The sequence below is a fragment of the Pelobates fuscus genome, chromosome 8 (assembly GCF_036172605.1).
Source record: "Pelobates fuscus isolate aPelFus1 chromosome 8, aPelFus1.pri, whole genome shotgun sequence".
Lineage (NCBI taxonomy): Eukaryota > Metazoa > Chordata > Amphibia > Anura > Pelobatidae > Pelobates > Pelobates fuscus.
In genome coordinates this window covers 19,742,619-19,765,428 of record NC_086324.1, presented here as the reverse complement: position 1 = coordinate 19,765,428, position 22,810 = coordinate 19,742,619, and positions in this window count along the sequence as shown.

The window sequence follows — 22,810 nt, the reverse complement described above, 5'->3', positions numbered from 1 at the left end:
CTAAATGTGTTGGTTCCTGGTGGATTTACTTCGGTGATGTTATTAAAAGTCATAAATAAACCACAAACTCCCCCAATCCACTCCCAACCCTCCACTGTCAAAGTGGATAACCAAACCCTGCAACTTCCCTTAGATGTAGCAAATGCCTTTAACAATTATTTTGTCAGATGCTCTACTGCCCTGATTGCCAAGCTAATAAATGGCACACATCCTGAAACTACAAATGTGGATCAGGTCTCACTAAATTTGCAAAGGCCCAATATAGACAAGTTCATTTTTAGAGCTGTACCTGTTAGTGTCATTGAAAAACATCTTAATAATCTAAAAATGAAAAACCAGTCCGGACCTGACCAAATCCCAGCAATGCTGTTGAAGCTCAGTGCGCCGGCAATTGCTAAACCCGTTGCAACTTTAATTAACGAATCCTTGGTGTCTGGATATATAACTATCGCCCTATATCATTGCTCCCGGTATTGTCAAAAATCTTTGAAAAATGTGTCCATACGCAACTATGTGAGTATTACCAACAATCAAACTATCTGACCCCTGATCAATCGGGCTTTCGCCAGAATCACTCCACTACAACTGCCCTCTTAAAAGTTTGCAATGACATCCAAACTGGCATGGAAAAAGGAGACCTAACTGGAGCTATTTTCCTTGATTTTGCTAAGGCCTTTGACACAGTAGACCACGACATTCTACTGCACAAACTCAAAAACTCAGGTATTGGTGATCATTCGCTAAACTGGTTTTGATCGTATGTATCGGATCGCTCGCAATATGTGTCCATTTCTGACAGCGACTCCCTCCCTCTCCCAGTCACGTGTGGTGTTTCCCAAGGTTCCATTCTCGGCCCCCTACTATTTTCATTATTTATAAATGATTTGCCTAATGTCTGCAAATCCTCAAACATACACATGTACGCAGATGACACAGTAATCTATGCGAGCAATTCTGATCTACCGCAGCTTGAGGCTGTGCTCCAAGACCAGTTTACAGAGGTAGAAAAATGGATCGCAAAAAACAAACTGTTCCTGAACACTGACAAAACTGTCACAATGATCTTTGGAACAGTACCTAAATTACACAATGTAACGGAGCTCCGTGTACCCCGACCGAGTACCCTCCGTTGATGGATGCTCCTAGCGCTCTCAGAGGACTCCAAGCACTGCAGACGACACCACAACCACCGCAGACTCCACAACCGCCGTAGCTTAACTGGAGCCGCGCCGTCTTCCTTCCACCCTGGATCGGCTTCTGTCCTCCAGGACCGTGTGGGGAAGACCTCTCCTCCAGGAGAGCGTATCTGGAACAAGCTCTTAAAAGAGCTAAGTGATTAAGAGCTCAGGGGAATATGCAGAGCATAGCAATCCCCAGTGTGATATAGCAGTTCCCTCCAATAACGAGACACGGCTACGTATTGAGGGTCAGAAGAGGTCTGAGGACTGGAACACCCAGCCTGCTTTTTATTAGGATAAGGTACACACAGGACACTCCCAGGGGGAGGATGAAATTAACCAATAACAGCATAGTACAGCCCACAGGTTCCCTCCCCTCAGATAAACAGTTAAACCAATTATTACATACAATAAAAATACAGTTTTTACACACACACTGTAACTTTAAAACCATACATTCAATTTCAATAAAAGTTGCATATTCAGACTCAGCATACATCAAACATAAACCCTTCCAAAAATCAGCCAAATCCCTCCAGTGGATCAAAAGTTAGCTGGAAGTCCTTTATGACCGACCGCAAGCACAATTTCCTGCCCAAAACAGTTCCATAGATTTGGGCTGTGCGGTCGGTCAATTTCATGCGAAAAAAACGAACATTTCGAACGGGACTTAGTCTCTGGAGCTGCAAGTTCCGTATGGGAGAAGGTAAGGGTCAGCGGTGTTCGGCAGAATGTGTAGCCGATTTTAGTTCCACAGAATCTTTAGCATACACCGCTGACCGCATTCGAGGAAACCAAGATGGCCGCCGCCACGTGCAATTGACCGGCAGTAACCTCACAGCCTGGGAGGTAAATTGCCTGCACACTTTAGCTTCTGGGTGGTCTGCCTGTGTGGTACTCGGTTCAGTAAGCCCTATATACTGAACCAAGTGGGAGAGAGCCAGGAACAAGTTATTTTACCGGTCTGGGGACATAGTCTTAAAGGGGCATTGTTCAGCAAAGTCACAATATGTCCCCAGACGGTTCTTAAAGGGCCATACACACCCAATAAATGTTAATAAGTTTTCAGGGGCACAATCTTCCAGGGGCCATAGTCATGAGGCAGGAGGCTGGCAAACATGCTTCTCCACAATCCAGGGAAGCAGGGCAATTTCTCATTTAAAGGGCCAGTTACAAATAGCGATTTGTAACACATCTCCCCTTTGGGGGGAAGACTAACCAGGCAACTGACCTTCTGTCGGTCAGTGCCTCCGTTAGTCGATCCACCAACCCACAATAAACAGATGTCCGAGTAGCCCCCCCACAACATCAAAGTACAGGAACAGCCCACCCACAACACACAGTCACTGCACCTGGGTATTTGGCTGTGGTAATGAGGCCACATGCCGAGGGTACTTGAAGGGCAGAGGCCAACTGCACTCTGCCCAGATGCCAGCTCTTCTGCTGGGGTAGCCTGCAGGACATCAGGCTCTGGACCAGGGACAAAGGTAGGGCAGAGGCCGACCGCACTCTGCCCAGCTGCCAGCTCTTCTGCTGGGGTAGCCTGCAGGACATCAGGCTCTGGACCAGGGAAAAAGGTAGGGCAGAGGCCGACTGCACTCTGCCCAGCTGCCAGCTCTTCTGCTGGGGTAGCCTGCAGGACATCAGGCTCTGGACCAGGGAAAAAGGTAGGGCAGAGGCCGACTGCACTCTGCCCAGCTGCCAGCTCTTCTTCTGGGGTAGCCTGCAGGACATCAGGCTCTGGACCAGGGACAAAGGTAGGGCAGAGGCCGACTGCACTCTGCCCAGCTGCCAGCTCTTCGGCTGGGGTAGCCTGCGGGACATCCGGCTCTGGACCAGGGACAAAGGTAGGGCAGAGGCCGACTGCACTCTGCCCAGCTGCCAGCTCGTCTGCTGGGATGCTTGGGACATAGTCCGGCTCAGTAGCCAAGGGAACATGGACGTCAGTAGGGGTTAACATTGCCTCTGTTAACTCTGGTGCCACGCTAGGAGTTACCTGGGGAGGGGAATTTGTACTTACCCCCTCCTCTGGGTGTCCCGGTGAGGGTAGTTGGGGATCTGGAAAGGCTGTCCAGCATCCCTGTAGGTCAGGCACAGAGACCACGGTCCCATCTGCGCCGTCTGGGGGATTGGTGTCTCCCCTTGTTAGGGTAAGCTGCCGCTGGGGAGAGGGGGTGCTGTGCTCCTTTCCCGGAAACACAGGCTGCCGCTGGAGAGGGAGACCGCCTGTCTCCACTCCCGTAACATTGTCCTGTTGCTGTAGAGAGGGACCAACTGTCTCTGCTCTCTGTAGGACACACTGCTGCTGGGGGGGAAGGTCGGCACCTTCGGCCCCCTGGGGTACACACTGCCGCTGGAGAGGGAGACCGCCTGTCTCCACTCCCTTACCATTGTCCTGTTGCTGTAGAGAGGGACCAACTGTCTCTGCTCTCTGTAGGACACACTGCTGCTGGGGGGGAAGGACGGCACCTTCGGCCCCCTGGGGTACACACTGCCGCTGGAGAGGGAGACCGCCTGTCTCCACTCCCTTACCATTGTCCTGTTGCTGTAGAGAGGGACCAACTGTCTCTGCTCTCTGTAGGACATACTGCTGCTGGGGGGGAAGGACGGCACCTTCGTCCCCCTGTAACTCCCACTGCCGCTGGAGATCTGGGTTGGTTGCCCAGCATCCCTGTAGGGCCGGTAGAGAGACCTCGGTCCCATCTCTACCTGCCATCTGGAGGGCATCGCCGGACCAGTCAGGGAGGTCTGGTTCTGCTTGTCGGGTAGGTTGGGGCTGCACGAAGCTGAGCAGGTGTAGGTAGTCCTGCTCCAGCTCCCACTCCCTTGTTGCCAGGTGGGTCATGTCTTTTCTCACCTCTCGTTCGTCAGCCCAGACATACATGCCCATCCGGTAGTCGTAGATGTCCCAGAACCTAGACTCCTCCGTGCTGCCGAAATCAGGCTCCTCCTCCATGGCGTCCAGAAGTAGACCAGGACCATCATAATCATCCCCCTCCGGTAAGTCGTGCTCGGCTGTCCAGGGAGTAAGTCGAATGGTATGCCACCAGAGGGCCTGGTATGCGTTGTCTAACCCGATCTCTCGCCATACCAGGGTCTCTAGTCTTGCCACCCATTCATCCAGGGGCTGCTCTCCCAATAGACACATTCGCATTGCCACACGCTTCTGTAGCCGCTGCTCATCACTGGGGAGACTCTCACCTCGCCGCCACTGGGCGTCTTCCAGGGCATCATACCAGAGTTCCTTTCTGGCTGCATCCCTGTAATCTGCGGCCTCCTTCTCCTCCTCATCATGGAACGCTGTCCGCAAACCAGCTGATTCCATCCTGTTGTAGCCAGGGGCGCTGCCCAATGGCTAGCGTTGCCCTCAATTGTAACTCCAAACGTTACCAGTGTCTCTGAGCTGCTTCTCCTCGCACTAGGACGCCATCCCACCGCTGCCACCACTGTAACGGAGCTCCGTGTACCCCGACCGAGTACCCTCCGTTGATGGATGCTCCTAGCGCTCTCAGAGGACTCCAAGCACTGCAGACGACACCACAACCACCGCAGACTCCACAACCGCCGTAGCTTAACTGGAGCCGCGCCGTCTTCCTTCCACCCTGGATCGGCTTCTGTCCTCCAGGACCGTGTGGGGAAGACCTCTCCTCCAGGAGAGCGTATCTGGAACAAGCTCTTAAAAGAGCTAAGTGATTAAGAGCTCAGGGGAATATGCAGAGCATAGCAATCCCCAGTGTGATATAGCAGTTCCCTCCAATAACGAGACACGGCTACGTATTGAGGGTCAGAAGAGGTCTGAGGACTGGAACACCCAGCCTGCTTTTTATTAGGATAAGGTACACACAGGACACTCCCAGGGGGAGGATGAAATTAACCAATAACAGCATAGTACAGCCCACAGGTTCCCTCCCCTCAGATAAACAGTTAAACCAATTATTACATACAATAAAAATACAGTTTTTACACACACACTGTAACTTTAAAACCATACATTCAATTTCAATAAAAGTTGCATATTCAGACTCAGCATACATCAAACATAAACCCTTCCAAAAATCAGCCAAATCCCTCCAGTGGATCAAAAGTTAGCTGGAAGTCCTTTATGACCGACCGCAAGCACAATTTCCTGCCCAAAACAGTTCCATAGATTTGGGCTGTGCGGTCGGTCAATTTCATGCGAAAAAAACGACTAAGTCCCATTTCGAACGGGACTTAGTCTCTGGAGCTGCAAGTTCCGTATGGGAGAAGGTAAGGGTCAGCGGTGTTCGGCAGAATGTGTAGCCGATTTTAGTTCCACAGAATCTTTAGCATACACCGCTGACCGCATTCGAGGAAACCAAGATGGCCGCCGCCACGTGCAATTGACCGGCAGTAACCTCACAGCCTGGGAGGTAAATTGCCTGCACACTTTAGCTTCTGGGTGGTCTGCCTGTGTGGTACTCGGTTCAGTAAGCCCTATATACTGAACCAAGTGGGAGAGAGCCAGGAACAAGTTATTTTACCGGTCTGGGGACATAGTCTTAAAGGGGCATTGTTCAGCAAAGTCACAATATGTCCCCAGACGGTTCTTAAAGGGCCATACACACCCAATAAATGTTAATAAGTTTTCAGGGGCACAATCTTCCAGGGGCCATAGTCATGAGGCAGGAGGCTGGCAAACATGCTTCTCCACAATCCAGGGAAGCAGGGCAATTTCTCATTTAAAGGGCCAGTTACAAATAGCGATTTGTAACACACAAATTACACAATTCCCACCTATCCATCAAAACAAATTCAAATGGCACACTGACAGTCCACTCTTTCAAATACTTGGGTATGATGTTAGACCCCAATCTATCTTTTGGCCTGCACATAGAAAAGCTTGCATCTAAACTTTATGCAAAACTAGGTGCCCTGTACAGAAACAAATCCTGCCTAAGCCCTTCAGTAAAGGAAAAGATTGTACAGCAAATGCTGATGCCAATCATTGATTATGGGGATGTAGTATATGCATCTGCATCGCAATCCCACATTAATAAACTAAGCACATTGTATAACTCGTTCTGCCGATTTGTGCTACAATGTAATTACAGGACCCACCATTGTGACATGCTAAAAGAACTAAACTGTCTGTCGCTGGAATCCAGACGCACGCTTCATCTTTCCAGCCTTGTGTTTAAGAGCTTTTCTGGGAAACTCCCTCCCTACCTGACCGCAATGCTTTCTCCGGCTGTTCCCACTTCCTATAACCTCCGATCCACAGGGCCGGATTAAGAGCCCAGTGGGCCTGGTGCTGATAATTATGATGGGCCTAATTACAAAATCTTATTGACCAAAAACACTAAAACAGTCCTACCTCCTAAGCGTCATGTATCTGATGGAGATGGTGCTGGAGGAAAACTCATAGGATGCAACTATGAGAAAACACAAACCCTTTGCTAATCTCACGCTTTCATCTTTCAAGTAAACCCATACCCCCTAACAGCAGTAAATACAAATACAAAAAGAGAAGTCCTGCGCTTAAGCAGCAAGGACTACAACACACATCAGCCCCAATATATGGTAAAAACCAAAGAAAAGAAAATGTTACTTGCGCTTTCTCCTTAATCCCTATGTATATTTAGACAAATGGAGGTCATTTAGTTGCTCCAATGGCCATTGGAGGGATGCCCGCCTGCCAACGTCATGGCAGACCCCCCTAACCGCAAGTAACATTTTCTTTTCTTTGGTTTTTACTATATATTGGGGCTGATGTGTGTTGTAGTCCTTGCTGCTTAAGCGCAGGACTTCTCTTTTTGTATTTGTATTTACTTTGTATCACACAGCCTGGTTACAATGCTGCTACCCATCCCATGTGTTCCCTATTAAGGGTTAATAAGTAAAGGGGTGTATATAAAAAATACCCCTTTCTGTCTCATTAGAGATATCTTTGCCAGAAGCTCAAGGAAGCAGGCTGAAGGGTCAGTGTTAGGACCCGCTTAGGGGGGTCTGCCTTGACGTTGGCAGGCGGGCATCCCTCCAATGGCCATTGGAGCAACTAAATGACCTCCATTTGTCTAAATATACATAGGGATTAAGGAGAAAGCGCAAGTAACATTTTCTTTTCTTTGGTTCCCCTAACAGCAGTGTCCAGTAAAGCAGGAAGTCTATGGATGCGGTAAAAGGGTGGGCCACTGACACAAATCACATAACCAGAACGGCCGAAAGGGCAAACATACACAAAAAGGGCGCATGTCTGTGTCCCCATGTCTCCCAGTCCCTTAGTGTCTGTGTCCCCATGTCTCCCAGTGTCCCCTTGTCACTAGGACACTAGGGGACATTGAGAGACATTGGGACACTGGGAGACATGGGGACACTGATACTAGGGAACACTGGGAGACCCGGGGACACTGAGACTCTTGGGGACACAGGGTGACAGACACGAGGGGACACTGGGAGACATGGGGCACTGAGACACTGTGATATATGTAGGGGGCACTGGAGACTTGATAAAGACCTGGGTACAGGTCAAAATGTTGCAGTGTCCAATAAACCTGCCTAAAGCTATCACAGTGAGTGCCTGAGATTTTTTTATTTTATACTAGGGGACACTGAGACACTAGGAGACATGGGGACATTGGGAGACATGGGGACATTGGGAGACTAGGGGACTTTGGGAGACTAGGAAACACTAGGGACACTGGCACACTACAGACACTGAGAGACACCAGGGACACATGGGGATACTGAGATACTAGGGACACTGGCTGGGAGACGTGGGGACACTGGGAGTGCCCCATGTCTCCTAGGTCTCAAAGTCGCCCAGTGTCCCCATGTCTCCCTGTGACCCCCAGTGTTTCCATGTCTCTCATTGTTCCCTAGTGTCTCAGTGTCCCCATGTCACCCAGTGTCCCCTAATGTTTGTATCCCCATGTCTTCCAGTGTCCCTTAGAGTCTGTGTCCCCATGTCTCCCAATGTCCCAATGTCACTAGGACACTAGGGGACACTTAGAGACATGGGGACACATGGGAACACTGGGAGACATGGGGCCACTGAGACACTAGGGACAGTGGCTGGGAGACATGGGGACACAGACTAGTGGCCACTGCGAGACATGGGGCCACTGTGTCCCTAGTGTCTCAGGGTCCCCATGTTGCCCAGTGTCCCAATGTCTCAGCATCCCCATGTCTCGGAGCTGCTGTCTGGACTCTCTGTGCAGAGCTGTTCCCCCGCGGATCAGAGAGTAGAGAGAGGCAGGGAGGGAGATGCCGTAACTTCTTATCACTGCCTCTATCCACACAAACAGCGACCCCTACTGTCCGGCGCTGGTACTGCAGAATAATCTCTGTTTATACTGAGACAGACATTTGTATTGCCGGTATTACTGTAATACCGGCACCGGCTAGGCAGCCTCAAATACCTGAGAAATACTTCTTAGAAATACCTGGCAACCCTAAGAAATACATGAGAAATACCTGTCAACCCTAAGCGTAGTGTGTAAAAAAAAAAATGTAAAAAAAAAAAATTTTTTTTTTTTTTTAAATCAATGGGCCTATTCCATGGGCCTGGGCCTGGAGCTGCAGCTCCATCAGCCCCTATGTTAATCCGGCCCTGCCGATCCAGTACCAACACTTTACTTAGTCTACCTCAATACAAAAAGAAAGCAGCCCGATCCTCCTTCTCCTACAGAGCACCGCATTTGTGGAATGACCTCCCGCACAAATTAAAATCTTCCCTAAGCTTAAAGTCCTTTAAGAGATCCCTCTCTACATACCTCAAAACAGAATGCACCTGTCATGGTTGATTATATATTTCCTACCTGTTCTATGTTAAATTTTGTATATATTGTATATTAATATTGTTTTTGTATTTTATTGAACACTAACTGTAACAATGCAATGATTTGTGGACCCAGGACATACTTGAAAACGAGAGAAATCTCAATGTATCTTTCCTGGTAAAATATTAAAAAAAAAAAAAAAAATTACGTTTGACATTAAGAAACAAACTACTGAAAACACTCAGAAAAAAACTAAATTAAGATTTCCTTTCTCCAAACAGGTAACAAAAAGAAAATTCAAAAAATTATAACTGTGGTAATCTAGTCTCACACTAGGAACAAATAAAAAAAAATGACAAATGACAAAATAGCAATCTCCTGTCTCCCACTCACTTGCTTCAAGTGCCCCTGGAAGGAGCAAGTTATAGCTTCAAAGTAAGCCTTGTCTCAAGCTAAAATCATTGATGAGGCCAGGCAAGAGGAACTTTTTCTTTATTACTGAACACCACACACTTTAAACAAATATTTTTTCCGAACAGTTAACAAAAAACAGAAAACCTTTTAAAAACTCTTTATGGTCTCACACTAGGAACAATGACAAAATGTCAATCTGCTACCTCCCACTCGATGTTGTTCAAATTCTCCTTACAGTAGCTAATAGCTAGATACACGTTCAGTACAAACTGCAATTTGGCCACATTTGGGACATTTGGGTTGTTGGCGAAATTCAAATTTTCGAGCAGTTCCTCTAGATTCCGGTGTGTGACTGCTCGTAAATTAGAATTTCGGCCAACAATCCAAATGTCCCAAATTTGGCCACATTGCAGTTCGTACTGAAACAAAGCTCCAAAGATCATCATTTTTCGTACCCTGGTACAAATGGAGTTCAAGGAAACAAATTGCTTATGAAAACAGTTTCATAGCACCCAAACACATCTTTACATAAAGCAATATGTTATCAATACTTATAAACCTACTCATATTGTGATAACGAGCTTTTATGGCTGTGATTACGCAACAGGCCTTTTGGCTTTTATGTAATTTTACCTACTGGTTATGTAAGGATTTTAAACACTTGGTTATCTTGTTATGAACTATTCTATTTTTAAAGTAATTAAATAATTTTATAACTACTTTTCATATTTATATATATATATATATATATATATATTTGTGCTCGGAATTTAAATACGTAATGGATAGTAACCGTGAGCAAAGTTGGTTGTGGTGTGCCGAAACCAACGTACGAGTGGGCCTGTAAATAAAAGAGGGCCCACCAAGGAGAATGTAATTATAACAGGGTGTAGGTGGGTGGGAACAATCAGCTGAACGGCAGAGGTGAGTAGGGGCTGGGAGTTTAAGTAGGGGACTTACTCCTCCCACAAATTCAGGCCTCCACAAGTTCAGGCCTTTTAACTTGTGCTCGGAATTTAAATACGTAATGGATAGTAACCGTGAGCAAAGTTGGTTGTGGTGTGCCGAAACCAACGTACGAGTGGGCCTGTAAATAAAAGAGGGCAAAAAGATAAATTCGAGAAATACACACTTTATTGCATTTTTTACAAAACCAAGTTGCTGAAAGCTTGGCGAAGCTCTTTCTCCGGCTGTGGAATATATGCAGTATATATGGAGGATTTCCACCGCCCCAGTCTCTTGATGATATGGACCGGTGTGTTAGTGCTAGAGGCTGCTCCTATACGGAAAGAGTGCCTAGAGAATGCAATCGGGTTGTGTCCGAGCTTAGATAACAGAATTCTGATATGAACCATCAATTTTGCTGTGGTTAACGGGTGCCCTTGTAGTGTTAAGAGCGGAGAGTCCAGTAGGTGACCGTGGAGAGTTGACCGTAGGTGGTCTAGTACTTTTACCGGACACCAGGCATTATCAGTAGGGAAGAGAGGAATTATAGTAGGGCGTAGTGACCGGTTGGTTTTAGTTGTAGGGATCGAAAGTTGGTAGTGATCCTCTATTTTAGTGAGGTGTGATATTTTAAGTCTTAGCTTCGTATCTCCTTGACAAATTACGGTGAACTCTCTAGGTCTGAGAAAACCGTAGAAAGCGAGATATAAAGCAGATTTGATAACCGTATTTGTGCCGATGTCGAATGGGGCTGTGTCAAGGAGATTGCTAAGTGACCTGAAGATAGGCCCATCTATAGGTAATCTAATGGTAGAGAGTGGAGGTGAAACCTTTGATATTCCTTTCAAAACCTTTTTGACGGGGTATGAAGACAGGAAAGGTGTGTTGTTAGGAAAAAAAGGTGAGGCTGTGGTGCTGGACCCCCGTGAGATATAGTTTAATGGTGTTGTGAGATAGTTTAAGGTGTAGGTGGAAAAAAAGAGGCAAAAGCCACCATGGTTTGAATAGAGAAGTCACCTTGTAAACCGAACTCTGCTGTGAATTTATTAAATATATTAAGAGCCCTATTGTAAGTGATAGCCGTGTTTGGTGATAATGCTTGGTGAGTGAGTGCTCTAGCGTGGTTCAAGAGTGTGCTTAATCCAGGATTAGATTGTGGAACCGTGGTGTCCTGGATGGTTGTAGGTGAGCCGTTGGGAGTGCCTGAGAAAATGCCTGAAATTGAGAACGAGAAAGAGCGTCAGCGGCCGTGTTGTGAATACCCGGGATGTGAAAACAAACTAAGTGAAACTGGCCGGATGCTGCCAACCAGGCCAGCTTGCGAATCAGCCGCATGATGGTCAGGGAAGATGATCGCCCTTTGTTCACGATTTCGCAAGCTGCCGAGTTATCAGAGTAGCATTTGACTGCCTTGCCAGACCAGAGATGACCCCAGGTGTGTGCGGACGCCACAATGGGATAAATTTCAAATAGTGCTGAGGTCTCTCTGAATCCTGGCAAGGCATCCGTATCAGTGGGCCAATGGCCCCTGAACCAGTGGTTCCCAAAAATGGCTGCAAAACCGGTATTGGCTGCTGCGTCTGTGTGGATGATGGGTGAAGAGGTGGAGAGAGGGGGAATAAACATGGAGATTCCATTCCAGTCCTTCAAAAACTTCCCCCACATAGCTAAGTCAGCCTTGGCGTGGGGGTCCAAAGAAACTGTGCCAGAGTCCGGAACTCCGTGCAGCAGGCAAAGGAGTCTGGATATGAAAGACCTTCCCTGCGGAATGATGCGCATCGCAAAGTTCAGGGATCCGAGAAGGGACTGAAGTTATTTTCTAGTGCAAACATCATTCCGCAGGAACAAGTCATCTCAAACGTGACAGTTTGTCGTGGGGGAGGCTAGCTCTGAGGTTAACCGAGTCCAGTTCTATCCCCAGAAAGGTCAATTTAGTTGTGGGGCCTATAGTTTTGGCTGTGGACAAAGGGACTCCAAGTGTGGAAAATAGTGCAGTAGTGCTTCTGATTGCTGTGGGTGAAGGTGACCCTGGCTCTATTAGTAAAAAGTCGTCGAGGTAGTGGATAATGGAGTGACACCTGGTGACGTTCAGAAGCAGCCAGCATAGTGACTCTGCGAAAATGTCGAACAGTTTGGGGCTGCTTCGAGAACCGAAAGTGAGTCGTGTAGAGAAGTAATATTTCCCTCGCCATTTAACACCGTGTAAGTGCCAGAGTGAGGGGTGCATGGGTAGTAATTTAAACACGTTTGTGATGTCCGTTTTGCTAAGCCAGGGTCGATTACCAGATGATATGATGGACTGTATGGCGTCGTCGATGGTTACGTACTGAAGTGAGAATTCGTCTGCTGGAATGAGTGCGTTTATGCTTGGAACAAAAGAGGAGTGCGGTGCCGATAAATCAATAATTAGACTTTTTTTTTTTGTTTGTTTTGTTTTTTTAGAATATTTGTGAATAGCAATACCAATGGGGTTAGTGCGCCAGGAGGAGAATGGTGAAGAGGTGAAGGGGCCGATCATGAAACCGTTGGTGATTTCAGAGGCAATGAGAGTGTCTATGGAGACTGGGTCTAAACGTGCTGACTGGAGATTAGGGCATTCTAGTGTACCTGGGGGAATGGCTACAATACCCGTGAGAAACCCTATAGTGAACCCTGTGGTGAGATAATCCACCAGATGATTAAGCCTGGGATCCCTTGTCTTGAGCACCACAGAGATATCACCGTAATTGAATGCCTTGTTCTCAAGTACATCCTGTGAGGCTATGAGCAAGGACACCAGACACACATCCTTCCCGTCTAGGATATCTTTCCTGATAGAGTCAGGGACGGAGTGTGCTGGTGACTCAAATGGTGTAATGGCTGTGCCCGTTGCTGGAGGGGGGAGTATAGGAGGGCATGTTGGTATAGTAGGTACAGCCGTGAAAGCGACTGGGACTACCGTGGTAGTACCTGGGGAGGAGATGGCGCTTTCCACCTTAGATAGCCTGCTATTGAGGGTCTGTAGATTGGCCAAGATCTCTGCCAGGGTATCCTGGGTGGCCGTGCTGTTGCTTGGTGGTTGTCCTTGAGAGCTAGTCCCTGGCCTGGGCTCGGGGGCTTGGTGAGTAAGTAGCCTATAAAGTTCAGCCTTCCTAGCTGTGGCCGGAAAGGGGATTCCCCTGAGCCTAAGCTCGGCCGTAATTTTGGGAATAGTCCATGCTCTCAAGGACGTGGGGGTTGAAAGAGTGAGTGATTCGCCTGGAGACCCGGGTCTGGTAGGCGTGAATGGAGTTTCTTCTGTCAATTCTTTGGTTGGAATAGGTTCTTGGGACATTCTAAAAGGAATGATTAAGTGAAAGATATATTAGAAGGGGCGTAAGGTAAGTAGGCGGGGTATGTGGGGTGGTGTATATGGAAGAACTGGACTGTAATGCTAGATGCCAAAGCGAAAAACTTAACTGTTGAATGTTTGGATAGGTGAGGCCCTGCTAATGCCAAGTGGCGGTGAGAGGCTCTACCTATGATTTGGCTTATGACGTAGTTGCCACAGACGTGGTGGCGGGATGTTGGCCTCTCGGTGACAGTAGAGAGAAATCAAAACGTGTGGCCGTGACAGGTGAGGCCCTGACTAGCGCCCTGTAGTAGGGCATGCAAGGCTTGTAACTATGATTTGGGCGTGGGGCCGTACCTCCGTGTTGAGGTGGGGGGGGATGGAAGGCCTCGCTGGGACGGGTTTTCTGATAGGGTGCGCTAAGGCATTAGCCTAGACCCTGTAGCCAGTTCGATTGTATATTTAAGGATAAGGTGAAAGGACTGGAATGTTGTGTAGATACTAACCTTGACTTCTTGCGAATGGTATCTGGAACCTTCTGGTGGTAATAAGTGTGGTAAGTCTCGTCTTATGCTGTCCTTGAGGAAGAGTCCTGAGGCTTTAAGACAGATGTTGACGTATTTATGCGTATCGTGGTGGCGTATGATTTGAATTGGGAGTAGGTTGTTTGTTAGGGGCGCAACGTGAGATCCTGCATTGAGGGATCTGGAAGGTTTAAGTGTGTGACTGGGCTGAAATAGATATTTGTGAGAAGGCTGGATGAGGCCTTGGGGTGACGATTGGACGTATTTGGGTATAGACGTAAGTACCTGAAGGTATGGCTGAGTACCGGGTCAGGTTTTGGTGTTTTCCGGAGCCTGATGGCTGTATGACCGTATGTCTGAGTAGAAATAATAGTAAAGAATTAACGTACCGTGGGCGTAAGCCTGTGGAAAAGTAGTAATGAACTTGAGACCGTGATAGGTTTTATATGAGGTGTAGTAACAAACGAGTTGTGAACTATACCTTGGTTTGACATAAAGAAATTACGTTATGCGAAACGGTTTAACTGTGTAGAACCGGGGGAAGCCTAGAATAATACTGGAGCTAAGGGTTAACCGAAGAAAAATTCCATAGTTAACGACAGGTGTGGAGGTAAGTAATAAAACCCAATATGTAAACATTTTAGGCCTATGGCTTTATAATGCAAAGTGATAAAATACAATACCTGTTCCTGTAATAAAAGACCTTGAAATAAACAACTTTAGCGCAGAAAAAGCGAGAAACCGATGCAGTCTGTAAAGCCAAAAATATGTGACAGCGTGATTATATGGAAAATGAATAGTACAGACGTTTATGTGCCGGATATTGTGTTTATAAACAGTATTTATTAGTATATGTGACAAAATGAAGTGTTTAATAGGTAAATATGTGTTGTGGCAAGGTCAGAGAGGCTTTCTATGTTAGTAATAGATTGGAGTGCTCTCTATTCCCAGCATGATGGGGTTAATTGGTGGGAGTCACCCCTTGAATGTTATATACCAGGTGAATGTAATTAACCAGCACTAGGGTTTTAAAAGGTTAGCCTCTGAACAGCTGGGAGAGAGGAGGCAGTTAAGCCTGAGACAAAGGTACTGTGTGAAACCTGCTTAAAGTGCTGTATTTCATTTTGTTTAAAACTGGGAACTAGATTAGCTGGCCAGTTGGATAGTTAGTAATACTGTTTAGTAAGTCTCCAAGTTGGAGTAGGATTTATTTTCTTTTTGTTTTATTTTGTGGGAGAGCACAACCTTGTATATATTGTGGAAAGTGACAAACTGCAGTACTATTTTATCCTGACTGTTGCATTTGAAGTTTGTGACGAGCCTGGCCATCCTGCTACAGTGTATAGAAACCGTACGTTTATGATAGACGTGGATATTTTAAAAAGTAGTAAAACAAATTAACTGGTTAACATAGAAAGAAAATCACAAGGCAGATTTTTAAACAAGCTAAATTATATCCCCAAACTGACAAAAAAAGGTATCAGTAGCAATATGACCGAACAGGGAATATACGTAAAGAAAAGTAGAATTCGTGAAATAGAACTTAGTGCATACTGTAGCCTATTTGAATAAGAACTAGCCGAAAATGGATTTAGAGCAAGGTGTTTGTGTTTTAATCGTACGAAACAGATTGGTCCTGGGTGACCAAACGGAAATAAGAGAATGCCCGTAATAATATTACTGTGTATATAAATAATAATAGATTAGGTAGTTTCCGTACGAATATGTAAAAGCAGTGATAAAGTGCCGAGCGTTCGTCTGTTTTGGCGTGAACACTGAAATCGGTTTAAAAAGCGTGTATTTGTACGAATATGATAGAGGGAGCCTACCCCTACGTTTTTAGGCCCGAACGGCGGGAAATAGCGGGGCGCTATTTCCTACGCCTAACTTACGTGAACGTGCTGGTCTCGTGACCGGAAACCGGGTACTTTGACCGGGAACCGAGTGGAAGGCCTCAAACGGACGGAGGACTGGTCAGGACGTCTGACTGCTGGAAACAGGAAAAAATTCTGGAGGGAAGCTGGATAGGAAGTGCTGGTTGCTATGGGGACAAAACAATCAGCTGAACGGCAGAGGTGAGTAGGGGCTGGGAGTTTAAGTAGGGGACTTACTCCTCCCACAAATTCAGGCCTCCACAAGTTCAGGCCTTTTAACATATATATATATATATTTTTTTTTATTGATGCTGACAGGGAAATAGAACAGAATGAACACTTTAAAATAAAGAAGGCTTTGCTAATAAGTAAAAAGTTATTTTTTTCAGAAGGCAGGACCACCATGTATGCACGTTCATGTTTCAGCAAGAAAAACCCTCTTTTATGAAATGTAGAGTGGATGCAGTGTGTATAAAGTGGATGCAGTGTGTATAAAGTGGATGCAGTGGGTGTATAGTGGATGCTGTGTGCATAGAATGGATGCAATGTGTGTATAGTGAATGCTGTGTGTGTATAGTGGATGCTGTGTGTAGAGTATATGCTGTGTGTGTATAGTGGATGCTGTGTGTGTATAGTGGATGCTGTGTGTAGAGTATATGCTGTGTGTGTATAGTGGATGCTGTGTGTGTATAGTGGATACAGTGTGTGTAGAGTGGATGCAGTGTGTGTATAGTGGATGATGTGTGTGTATAGTGGATGCAGTGTGTGTATAGTGGATGCTGTGTGTGTATAGTGGATGCTGTGTGTAGAATGGATGCTGTGTGTGTAGAGTGGATGCTGTGTGTGTACTGTGTATAGTGGATGGAGTGTGTGTAGAGTGGATGCTGTGTGTGTATAGTGGATGCTGTGTGTGTATAGTGGATGCAGGCAGTGTGTGTAGAATGGATGCTGTGTGTGTATAGTGGATGCTGTGTGTAGAATGGATGCTGTGTGTGTAGAGTGGATGCTGTGTGTGTACTGTGTAGAGTGGATGCTGTGTGTGTATAGTGGATGCTGTGTGTGTAGAGAAATTGCTGTGTGTCTGATAATGCACTCTGTTGGGGCTTGGGAAAACAATATGGGCATCAGACCCTCACCAAGTACCATAAGACCACCAGTTAATGTAGTGTATCCCCTCCCTGGCCAGAGGTAAAAGAACACATACATATAAAACATGAATAAACCACTTCTCTCACCCCTTGCATACACTACATACACACATTGCATTCACTAGATACACACATTGCATACACTACATAAACACGTTGCATACACTAGATACGCACAATGCATACACTACATACACACATTGCATACACTAGATAAGCACATTGCATACATTACATAAACACATTGCATACACTACATACACACATTGCATACACTAGATCCGCACATTGCATACACTACATACACACATTGCATACACTAGATACCCACATTGCATATACTACATACACACATTGCATACACTAGATAAGCACATTGCATACACTACATACACACATTGCATACACTAGATACGCACATTGCATACACTACATACACACATTGCATACACTAGATACGCACATTGCATACACTACATACACACATTGCATACACTAGATACCCACATTGCATATACTACATACACACATTGCATACACTAGATAAGCACATTGCATACACTACATACACACATTGCATACACTAGATACGCACATTGCATACACTACATACACACATTGCATACACTAGATACGCACATTGCATACATTACATACACACATTCCATACACTAGATACACACATTGCATACACTACATACTCTGCATAAAGTACACACACTACATCCCTCACACACATCACTGCATCCACTATACACATGCACACACTGAATATACTATATACACGTACTACTTACACTACACAAACAGCATCGACTGCACACACTACATCCCCTATCCATACACTGCACCCACTATACACACACTGCATCTACTATTTACACACACACACACACATACACACACAATATACATTATACAAACGAACACTGCATCCACTACACACACACTGCATCTAATATTTACACACAGTGCACTCCTTTTACACACACACACACACACACACACACACACTATAAAAACAAACACTGCATCCACTACACACACACACTTTCTCCCTGATACACACAGCATCCCCTACATCCCATCTCCCCTACATTCCCTACATCCCATCTACCACAACTCTAAGTGCCTGTGAGATGGTGGCGTAATGAGTGGTGGGCCCTGTAGAGGCAGCCCTGGCTGTAAGGTAAAAGTTAGAGTTGCTTCAGGACTGGATATTGGAAACAATGATGTACCAGCGAGATTTCTTTGCCGTAGTGATGGTGTTTTGGCAGTATTACGAGTGATAGATCACACAAGAAATGACTGTACGACGAGAGATTGGAGCTGATCAGTAAACTGAAAGCAGCCATATTGCATCAGCTATCAGCCTATATACAGCCTGTTCATTGAACTGGGCAGTGCTGGGAAAGTTGAGGACCACACATGCCGCCTAGTCTGCAGCTGGGCGCTAGGATTTCTGGGTACCTAACTACCTGATAAGCTATCTGACAGCAGTCATGATTTTCACAGTTCGCAATGAATGGGTTTACGGTCCTCTAAGCACCATTGATGCAAAGTGCTTATGGTGCTAAGAGTGACATTGTAAGGGTGACTAGTTCTCTTCTGTATGGCTTTCTTGAGAATTTTTGAGCAACATAAGAGAAACCATTAATAGAAAATGTTTGTGCTGTAAACAATTGGTTATATTAGCTCATTTTTACATTCTAAGAACAATGTAGATGCTATGGGATGTGTGAGATGCCACCAAATAGTGAAATGTTGAAACATAATCATTCCGTATTCTAAAAGGAACATAATCTGTGTTTATAGCACTAACGTGACTCTAAGGTCCTTTGTGATGACTCTAAAGTCCTGTCCATGCTGGAAGTTAGAAAATGATGTTGCATTCAAGTCCTTGATCTGCAGAAGATTAGATAATATGCATGTTTGTTTTTCCATCTTGTGATTGATTATTTGCATTAATTGAATAATAAAAGCTAATGATCATTAAATACAATCAATAATGTTCTGCTGCACGTCTGATGCTAAGGCAGGATATTAAAGTAATATGGAGATGTCTCATTTCTGTGAAAGAGTCTCCAGATTTTCAAATTTGCAGAACTCCCTATGTAGAATATAAAATGTTGGATGTAAATCATTCTCTCCAGTGCTAGAGACTACAGCCTGTGTTTTCCATAATAGATTTTTTTGGATCTACAGCCTGGGGTCCAGTGGGCTGCCTCTGTGCTCCTCTGAGGGATCTCCAATCCGTTTCAGCACTGACTGTACAGCTCCCTTGAGCGCCCTGGGTAGAGTGGCGGTACATTTCGGCTCCAGGGACCTCTACAGGGTGCACGAGGGAGATGTACAGGCAGTGCAGAAATGGATCTGAGCTCCCTCACTGGCCCACTCCCTCTAAAAAACACTCGGCGCTGGGTAGCTGATGTACTGGCACTCGGCCACGCTACATAAAATGACGAGCAGGAGAGGAGGGCTGAGCGCATCCCTTTTGCTAGTAACCTGGAAATTTGGTCCATAACATAATACATAATTAAGTAATTTTATTGATTGCAATCTGGGGTACCTGCCTGAGAACCTAGGCCAAAAGTACAGAGAATTTAATTTGCTAGCACTATATTTAACCCGGTAACTTTCCAAGACACCCTAAAACCTGTACAAGTGGGGTACGGTTTTACTCGATAGACTTCGCTGAACACAAATATTAGTGTTTCAAAACAGTAAAGCATATCACAGCGATGATATTGTCAGTGAAAGTGAAGTTTTTTGCATTTTTCACATACAAACTGCGCTTTCACTGATGATATTGTTGCGACAAGTTTTACTGTTTTGAAACACTAATATTTGTGTTCAGAGAAGTCTACCGAGTATAACAGTGCCCCCCATGTACAGGATTTAATAGTGTTTTTCAAAGTTACAAAGTCAAATATAAGGCTTGATTTTTGTTTTTTTTCATATTGAAACTTTCCAGATTGGTTAAGTTACCTTTGAGAGCGTAAGGTAGCCCAGGAATGAGATTTACCCACATGATGGCATACCATTTGCAAAAGAAGACAACCCGAGGTATTGCAAATGGGGCATGATCAGTCTTTTTTAGTAGCCACTTAGTCACAAACACTGGCCAAAGTTAGCGTCATAATTGTTTTTTGCATTTTAAACACACAAACAAATATAAATGCTAACGTTGGCCAGTCTTTGTGACTAAGTGGCTACTAAAAAAGACTGGACATACCTCATATTGAATACCCTGGGTTGTCTACTTTAAAAAAAATATATGGTTTGATGGGGGTAAATTACATTGGCTGGCTTCAAAAATGTCCCAAATAGGACAAGAGTGCATGATAACCAGCTGTGAAAATTCCAAGTTGGAAAAAAATCTCCAAATAAGGTCTTTTAGCCCCTAAAGAACCCGCCACACCTATACATGGGTGGTATCACTGTACTCGGGAGATGTTGCTGAACACATATTGTGGTGTTCTTTGGCAGTAACCCTTACAGTTCTCAGTACATGTATTCTTAAATTGCTATGTGTGTCAAAAAAAATCACCAATTATTTATTTATTTATTTTTAAATTTGGCATAGATTGGTGGTAAAATGGTTGCATGAAAAGCGCATGAAAAGAGTCAAAATACCCCAGGATTAATACCTTAGGTTGTCTTATTTAAAAATATATATATATACATGTGAAGGGTTATTCAGGGATTCCTGACAGATATCAGTGTTACAATGTAACTTGCGTTAATTTTGAAAAATAAATGGTTTGGAAATAGCGAAGTGCTACTTGTACTTATTGCCCTATAACCTGCACAAAAAAGCTAAGAACATGTTAATATTGGGTATTTCTAAACTCAGGACAAAATTTAGAAGCTATTTAGCATGGGTGTTTTTTGGCGGTTGTAGATGCGTAACAGATTTTGGGGGTCAAATTTAGAAAAAGTGTGTTTTGTTTAACTTTTTTCAGCATATTTTATCATTTCTTTTATAGTAAATTATATGATATAATGAAAATAATGGTATCTTTCGAAAGACCATTTAATAGCGAGATAAACGGTATATAATATGTGTGGGTACAGTAAATGAGTAAGAGGAAAATTACAGCTAAACACAAACACCGCAGAAATGTAAAAACAGTCCTGGTCCTTAACGGTAAGAAAATTGAATAACGGTCGGGTCACTAAGGGGTTAAAGCATTCAATAAAGTCAATATATTCGTGGATGATAAGAGGTGGTAGAACCAACATTACAAACTATTTTAGGAATATGAGCTTACTTGTTTTCCCTTAAACGATGTGCAGATGATTTGGTTCATGACAAACAGTTAGTCTGGCTACAACTTCTTTATAAATTGGCTATCAATATTTTCAATTGTTTTAACAATGTCTTTGTTTGCATTGTTTTTGAAGGTCTGTCTTGAATGTTTGTTTTGAATTGATCATTTCGATGAAGACCAAGAAGAAGAATTTAAACCAGAGCTAGCAAAACTTCAGTTTTGAATTGGTATTTAAAATCCAGCTTTCTAAGTTTTACTTAACATTTTGATAGGTATGACTCAATTTTCTGATTTTTATTTTTCTGACAAAGCCAAATATTAGAATACTGAGAATTTACATAAACGTAACTTGCCCTTTGGCTCCCATCCAGGTCTCAAACACTTTTTTAGTTAACTTGTGTAACTTTGCAGAGTTTATACCATCAGATTGATGTACCCCACAAGGGCAATACAAAACCAAAATGCAGGCAAATCCCTTCTAAAGGATAGATCCAGCAATTCCAGATGATCATTTCATCCTTCTTACATCTTGTCAATGAAGTTTGGTTGGTGTCCTTGTAGGCAAAATGAGCAAGAGTTCCATTACGTCATTTCACTTTACTTCTGTTTCTTGCCATTGACAATGACCAGTTACCTTTTTTGATTTTAATTCTCTTCTTAACCTCTTCGTTCTTTTTTCCAATCAACTAAAACTACACTGACATTAGGCCAATGGCGTATTTTGGACGACATGATAATGTTGGCATGTTATTCCCTTAGAAAAGAAAAAGTTACCTGCACTCTCTCCTTAATCCCTGTGTATATTTAGACAAATGGAGGTCATTTAGTTGCTCCAATGGCCATTGGAGGGAATACCCGCCTGCCAACGTCAAGGCAGACCCCCCTAAGCGGGTCCTAACACTGACCCTTCAGCCTGCTTCTTTGAGCTTCTGGCAAAGATATCTCTAATGAGACAGAGAGGGGTATTTCCATATACACCCTTATATACTTATTAACCCCTAATAGGGAACACATGGGATGGACGGCAGCATTGTAACAATACCATGTTATTCCCTTAACCCTTTTTTATTATCTAGCACATCCTTTTCCCCGTTACCTCTAGCAGTCGAGGTTCCCCCAAGTTACCATAATCACGCCAAAGTAAAAACGATACATTACAGTCTACAATCATCCTGGAAGACTTTCCACTAACTGTTGGACAATTATTGTGTCACTGTGACTCATTTCATCCACAAGAGCATCAGTCATAAAAGGTATTGGTGTTGGACACTTAGGCATCACTTAGTCTTTCTCTGGTAGTAGAGGCTCAGCCCAGACCATGAACATAATCATTAGTCTCTTTCTATGAACTTTGCTGTTGGCATCATGCAGTCAGGTAGGTAGATTTTTTTCAGAAACCATAGA